The following is a 7,657-nucleotide window of genomic DNA, read 5'->3' as shown; positions in this document are numbered from 1 at the left end:
AATCCCATTTGTCCAACATTTCTTTGATTTGTTGTGTTTCCAGGTCTCTATTCAGAAAATTTCGGCCTGAACCAAGGAGACATGGGGTTTCTCCTATTCCATCCTGTAATGTTTTCAGAGTGTCTGCTTTGAGTTCAAGGTCTTTGATCCATTTGCAGTTGATTCTGGTGCAGGGTGATATATAAGGATCTAGCTTTAGTTTTCTACATGTAGTTAACCAATTTTGCCAGCACCATTTACTGAAGAGGCTGTCTTTCTTCCATTCTATTGTTTTAGCTCCTTTATCGAAGATTAGATGGCTATAGGTCTGTAGGTTCATTTCTGGGTTTTCAATTCTATTCCATTGGTCCTGAAGTCTGTTCTTATGCCAATACCCAGCTGTTTTGATTACTATGGCTTTATAGTAGAGTATGAAATTTGGTACTGATATTCCTCCAGCAGTGTTCTTTCCGTTGAGTAGCATTTTTGCTATTTGGGGTCTTTATTGTTCCATATGAATTTTTGGATTGCCTCTTCTATTTCCTTGAAGAATGAGGTTGGAATTTTGATAGGTATTGCTTTGAATTTGAAGATAGCCTTGGGAAGTATTGCCATTTTCACGATGTTATTCTTTCCAATCCAGGAGAATGGGAAGTTTTGCCATTTTTTAAGTTCTGTGTTGATTTACTTTTCCAAGGTTTTAAAGTTTTCATCATAGAAGTCCTTCACTTCTTTGGTTAAGTTAATTCCTAGGTATTTTATTTTTTGTGGGGCTATTACAAATGGATTTGATTTTCTAATTTCAGCCACACTTTTCTCATTGTTGGCATACAGAAAAGCCATTGATTTTGGGGGGTTAATTTTATAACCTGCTACTATGCCAAAGTTTTGAATCAACTTGAGTAATTTGGGAGTGGAGTCTATGGGATTCTTTAAATACAAGATCATGTCATCTGCAAAGAGGGAGAGTTTTATTTCTTCTTTCCTTCTTTGGATCACATTTATGTCTGCATCTTGTCTTATTGCTGTGGCTAGGCATTCTAATACTAGATTGCAGAGAAGTGGAGAGATTGACATCCTTGTCTTGTTCCTGAGTTAAGAGGAAATGGCTGTAGTTTTTCACCATTGAGTATAATGCTGGCTGTAGGTTTGTCATATACAGCCTTTATTGTATTGAGGAATGTTCCATGGATTCCTAATTTTTCCAAAACCTTCATCATAAAGGGGTGTTGGATCTTGTCGAATGCTTTTTCTGCATCTATTGAGATAACCATGTGGTTCTTATCCTTGCTCTTGTTTATTTGATGAATAGTATTAATTGATTTGCATATATTGAACCAGCTTTGCATCCTTGAAATGAATCCTGTTTGATCGTGGTGTATGATTTATGGATGAATTGTTGAAGTCGATTGGCCAAAATTTTGTTGAGAAGTTTTGCATCAAAGTTCATCAAAGAAATTGGTCTATAGTTCTCTTTCTTTGATGAGTCCCTGCCTGGTTTTGGGATGAGGGTTATGATGGCTTCATAGAATGTGTTCGGTAGTGAGCTTTCTCTTTCAATTTCATTGAAGAGCTGGAGGAGTATTGGTGTGAGCAGGCCTTGTAAAATTCCGCTGTAAAACCATCTGGTCCTGGACTTTTCTTAGCTGGGAGGTCTCTTATTGCTGTTTCTATTTCAATGCTTGATATCGGCCTGTTAAGATAGTTTAACTCATCTTGATTTAGTTTTGTCATATCAATATTTGCTAGGAAAAGCTCCATTTCTTTCAAGTTCTCAAACTTATTAGCATAAAGTTTTGAGAAGTATTCCCTTATAATGTTCTGAATCTTGGTTGTTTCCGTGGTGATGTTTTCATTCTCCTCTCTTAGTTTATTAATTTGTGTGTGTTCTCTTCTTTTTCTTATAAGACTTGCAAAGGGTCTGTCCATTTTGTTAAGTTTTTCGAAGAACCAACTCTTTGTTTTATTGATTCTTTCTATAGCTTTTTTGGATTCTAATTCATTTAATTCTGATTTAATTTTAATCATTTCTTTCCGTCTAATGGATTGGGGTTTATCTTGCTGCTCTTTTTCAAGGAGGTTAAGATGTGTCATTAAATTGTTAGATTCAGATCTCTCCAATTTGTTGATGTAGGAGCTCAGAGCTTTAAACTTGCCTCTGAGTACTGCCTTTGCTGTGTCCCAGAGGAGCTGGTAATTTGTGTGTTCATTTTTGTTGAATAGCAAGAACATTTAAATTTCCTTTCTAATCTCTTCCATGACCCACTCATGATTCAGCAGTATGTTGTTCAGCCTCTATGTGATACCGGACTTTCTTTGGTGGCTTTTGCTGTTGAGTTCTAATTTTATTCCCTTGTGGTCAGAGAGAATGCAAGGTATAACTTCAATGTTTCTGAATTTAGACAAGTTTGCTTTGTTGCCTAAAATGTGTTCTATTTTAGAAAACGTTCCATGTGCTGCTGAAGAAAACGTGTATTCTGATACTGCTGGGTGAAATGTGCAGTAAATGTCTGTTAAGTCTAGTTGATCTATGCAGCTGTTTAGATCTGCGGTTTCTCTGTTGAGTTTTTGCTGAGTTGATCTATCTAGTGGGGAGAGTGGTGTGTTAAAATCCCCAACAATTAATGTCTTTGGATCTATATGGGATTTGAGGGAAAGTAGTGTTTCTTTGATAAATTTGGGTGCTCCCTTGTTTGGCGAATAGATATTTAGAATTGTAATATCCTCCTGAAGGAGAGATCCTTTAATTAGTATGTAGCGACCTTCTTTATCTCTTCCAACGAATTTTAATTTGAAGTCTATTTTATCTGATATTAGGATTGCAACTCCCGCCTGTTTATGGGGGCCGTTTGCTTGGTAGATTTTGTTCCAGCCTTTAACATTGAAAATGTGTTTGTTTTTACGGGCAAGATGTGACTCCTGCAGGCAGCAGATAGAAGGGTCTTGTTTTTTAATCCAAGTAGACAGTCTATGTCGCTTAATTGGAGAGTTCAGTCCGATAACGTTAAAAGATAGGACTGAGAGGTATTTGGGAGTTCCTGCCATGTTATCCACCTTCTTGGGGGCTGCGAAAACTGGGTTCTTCCTATGGTTCTTGGATTCTCAGTTTGGGTGCAGTTTCTTGGCCTTTATTGTGGTCTTGTTGGTTTTCTATGTGTAGGACATCTTTAAGAATCTTTTGTATGGCTGGTTTGGTGGAGATGTATTGTTTCAATTTTTCTTTGCTATGGAAGGTTTTTATTTGGCCTTCAGTTATGAAGGAGAGTTTAGCTGGGTACAGTATTCTTGGTTGATAGTTGTTTGTTATTAGGGCATGGCATACATCATTCCAGGCTCTTCTTGCTTTGATTGTCTCTGCTGAGAAATCTGAGGTGATTCTAATTGATTTCCCTTTATAAGTGGTTAACCGTTTCTCCTTGACAGCTTTAAGGATCTTTTCCTTGGTTTGAGTTGATCCTGTGTGGATTATAATGTGACGGTCAGATGTCCTATCCTGGTCTGGTCTATTTGGGGTTCTAAAAGCTTCTTGTATCTGAAAAGTCCTATCTTTTTGTATGTTTGGGAAGTTCTCTGCTAAGATCCTGTTAAACAAATTTCGTAGACCATTAACTTCTATTTCTAGGTGCTCCTCTACGCCCATTATCCTTAATTTAGGCCTTCTGATGGTGTCTTCCAGGTGTTGGATAGATCTATCATATTTCTTGGACTTGTCTTGGATGGTTGTATGTTCTTTCTCTATAATATCTAGGCTGTCTTCAATCCCTGAGATTCGATCTTCTGCATGGTCTAACCTGCTGTCAATACTCTCTACTTTGTTTTTTTTTTAAATCTCTTTTCCTTCTAATTGGTCAGCTTTGATGGCTTCAAATTCTTTGTTGAAGCTCTGTTTTAGGTCTTGTATGAATTTCTTTACTTCCTTAATTTGGTGTTCAGTGTTTGTTCTCAAATCACTTAGTTGATTGGTTATGGTTTCTTTGGACTCCTATTCCTTCTGTTGGGTTCCATTCAGCATTCCCTTTGTGGTCTCCCTGCCTTCCTTCAGCTCTTTGTTAATGGATTCCATGAATGCCTTTAGTGATCTTTGTGTGTTCTCTACCTGGTCTCTCAATTCCTGTATTACTCTTTGATTAGCTTCCTCGCGTTCGTGGGATTCCTGCAGTTCTCTTTGAGTGTTCTCAGCCTGCTCACGCTATTCATCCCTTTCTCTTTGAGTATTCTCAAGCTGCTCACACAAATCCTCTATCAGTTTTTGAGTAGCTTCCTCACACTTATGATATTCCTGTATAAACTTTTGGGATGCCTCCTCTCTCTCCCTATCATGCTCATACAGAGTCCTTTGTAAGTTGTCAAACTTTTCATTTGTCATGTTTGCCAGCAGTGTTTGTAGAGCTATTTGGGAACTCTCCTCTGGATCATTTATTATCTGTTCTTTCCCCTGATTATCAAGATTGGGAATTAAGATACCAGGATTTGCCATTTTTCTTGTGTTTTTCCGGCTTACTCTGACCATTTGAGATGAAAATAGCACCAGTTTTGTGCTAGAACCCTATCTTAAGACAACCATAAACCAGAGTTTGCATTTGTACAGTCAATAGTCTACAGATACAATCTATTTCAACAGATACATCTATTCAACATCAAACAACTATATGTTAATGGGCTTTGAACCACAGAGAAGTATTTGGAAACCAGAAATTATTAGGGTTAGGGAGAGATGTGGGTAAAAAATAGGAATAGATTGGTGTGGGGAGGCACAGGGAGAGTTAACTATGTCCTAATCTCAATGTAGGAAATAGGTTGGGTAGGATGCATGTAGAGAGAGAGAGAAAAAGAAGAAAGGGAAAGGGAAATGAAAAGAGACCAAAAAAAATAGAAACGTAAAAATTAATATTATTATGGAGAAAAAAAAAGACAAGCTATTTAGAGAGGAATGTGAATATATTGAGAGAAGGGGAGGGACATAGAGGAGTTGTGAAAAAATTAACAAAATGCTTAAAATATTATATAGGTATAAAGAGGTAGTACTGCTATTAAGGAATTTAAGTCTCAGAGGTTTTGAATTGAGTAATAAATTTGTGGATTAAGTGTGTACACAATGGGGGATAGGGTCTACTTGTTAAGTAAGGGTTTATCTGAGGATGTGCAGGACAAGAGTTAAGTCACGTAAAGCAGAACAAAAGAGAGGAAAAGGTGAAAAGAATAAAAAAGGGGAGAAATAAAGATCAGAAGGTCAGTAGAGCTAAACAAAAAACAAAAAGATAATTAAAAAAAGAAAGAAAAAGAGAAAGAAGACAAGAAAAGATAGGAAAACGCACATTCACGTATTCCTAAAATAAAAATTATAAGAGAAAAAAAAGTTTCTGGAAAACAATTTTATTCAAAAAAGGAAAAAATTAAAGATTAATAAAAGTTTTAGAAAAAAACAATTATAAATATATAAGGTACCAAAAAAAGAAGAAGAAGAAGAAAAAAAAAGTTCTTTGATTTTTTTTTTATTTTTTTGGGAGGGGTGGGAAGAATCCTGTATCTCCTTTTTGTCTGTAACCAGCCTCTTGTTGGAGTCTCTGGTCAGCTTGAGGTCCTGTGGCTTTATTGTTTTCTTAAGTCAGTTTGTTCGAACAGGCAGAAAAATGCTCTGTTTTACCCAAGATTTTGAGATCCCCCTCCCTGGTTAGTTTTCTGAGAGGGTGATCTGCTTTGAGAATCACAAAAGAGGGGGATGCAGTGATGAGACTAGGTTCTGGGTAGAGTTGAGGCCTTTCAACAAACAGTTGCTTTTCCCTCGGGCTATTTTGTGAAAAACTCACAGCGCCCAGCCTGGAGCCATTCTCAGGGTTTCTGTATTTCAATTGATTGTGGAGGCTGCTAGAGGGAGGGGCAGCCTCTGGCTCTGGTTATCCAGAGCGGAAAGCCACTCTTATGGCTGGCGCCTGAGCTGGGTGACTTTTCCCTGGATGGAGCTGAGTCTGGCAGGTCACTTTGCCGTTAAGTTCTTGTGACCTGCTCAATGACTCATTTTATTCCAAGGCCTGAGTTGGAGCTAGCAGCTCCTCTGAGCTTTGTAGGTATCCAAGATGGAGATCACTGTTGCTGGGGGGGAAGGGGTGGCCTTCCCTCCTCTGCTCCCTGAGATGGAGTGAGGATGTCAGGCTTGTACTCACGCCGAGTCTTGGATCCTGGGTCGTCTCTGGTCTGCAAACTGCAGGATGAAGATGTCCGCCCCTTTTCAGTTCTTGCTGGTGTTGAGTAGAATCTGCTCCCCCACTGCGTCTGGCTCCTTCGTCCCGGACTCTCTGTGGCTCAGGTATGGGTGCCCTGCAGTTGCCGCCGCGACCCTGCCACCACCGTGGCGGCTGCTGGCAAGCGCTCAGATGTGTCTCCTTGCCTTGGCTTCCCCTCTCTTGCCTAACTCTCTGTCCTGTGATGGCACACTTGGTGTGATTCTCTGGCTTAGGACTGTTCACTGGAACTCTAAAACTGCTTTCTATGCAAGAGCTTGTTCAGATTCCAGCTTCTCCTCTGCCATCTTCCCCCTAAAATTTTTTTAAAGTTTACATATATTCATACATACATACATATATACACATACATATATGTGTGTATGTATATTTTTTATTTGAAGTCAATAAATTTTTATTTAATCATTTTTACATGTTGTAATTCCTTCACTGCCCATCAAACTGATGCTCAAGATTTCTCTTGAAATCTAAGGGAGCCCTTTTTGAAGCAAACAATTTTCAAGCCAGCCATTTCACTGCTCGGGAGGCCAAAATCTAGTGGCTATGTTCAAATGGCCAACCAAAAGCAGAAACTCTGATCAGCCCTGCCACAAATCTTTTATTGGGGCTTCTTTTAGCACTATTACAGAATTACTGATGACACACCTAAATTCTTTGAAATGTCATTTTGCAAGCAAATTTTGGGATCACTTTTTAAGTCCAACAGCTTGATTCAACTGCTGAATGCCTGCCTAGAGAAAGAAAAGCATTTGCTGAAAAGATCAGTTATCCTAAGTATTATCAATATGAATTGTCAAACTGCATATATTGTATCAATAGAAATACCAGGTTTACCATGGACAAAGCCAAGAAAACCAACGATGCCAGATATTGAGTTTCTATTGCACTGTCCTTTGAACATATCAGCAGGAGGTATTGCTGAATGCAAATACCATACAGTGTAATGTAAGTGTGTGTGTGTGTGTGTGTATATATATATATATATGTATATATATATATATATATATGTCGTGGGGTTTGAACTCTGGGCCTGGGCACTCTCCCTGAGCCTCTCTGTGCTCAAAGATAGCCTTCTACAACTTGAGCCACAGCACCACTTCCAGCTTTTTCTGTTTTTCTGAGGAATCGAACCCAGGGCTTCATGCATGAGAGGCAAGCACTCTATCCTTAAGCCACATTCCCAGCCCCAATGTGAAGTTTTTAAGTGGCAAGATCACATAAGATAATAACAATTATTACTATTGAGTATGGCATACTCATTTCTATGAAGTTTACCTAGGAAGCAAGTTTTGCAAAGATCCATGTCACTGCATTAAAGACACCGGTAGCAGTGCTAGGGGAGCAATCTCATGACTTCCATCACAAGAGATGTCCATATTTAGCATGTCACAGTAGCGAGCAATGAACATGGGCATCTGTAAATTCTAGTCCAACCAGAC

At 38.6% G+C, this 7,657-nt stretch overlaps 1 non-coding gene across 1 annotated transcript; it reads right to left on the bottom strand.

The window, feature by feature from the left end:
* Positions 1 to 7,023: 7,023 nt before the first annotated feature.
* Positions 7,024 to 7,161, bottom strand: LOC138822906 (small nucleolar RNA SNORA8). The gene has a single exon (XR_011370672.1). It is a non-coding gene; the product is annotated as a small nucleolar RNA SNORA8 (small nucleolar RNA).
* Positions 7,162 to 7,657: the final 496 nt, after the last annotated feature.

Source organism: Dipodomys merriami, unplaced genomic scaffold (assembly GCF_024711535.1).
Source record: "Dipodomys merriami isolate MVZ:Mamm:240054 unplaced genomic scaffold, mDipMer1.0.p SCAF_117, whole genome shotgun sequence".
NCBI classification, from domain to species: Eukaryota; Metazoa; Chordata; class Mammalia; order Rodentia; family Heteromyidae; genus Dipodomys; species Dipodomys merriami.
This window is presented reverse-complemented; position numbering and strand designations above follow the sequence as displayed.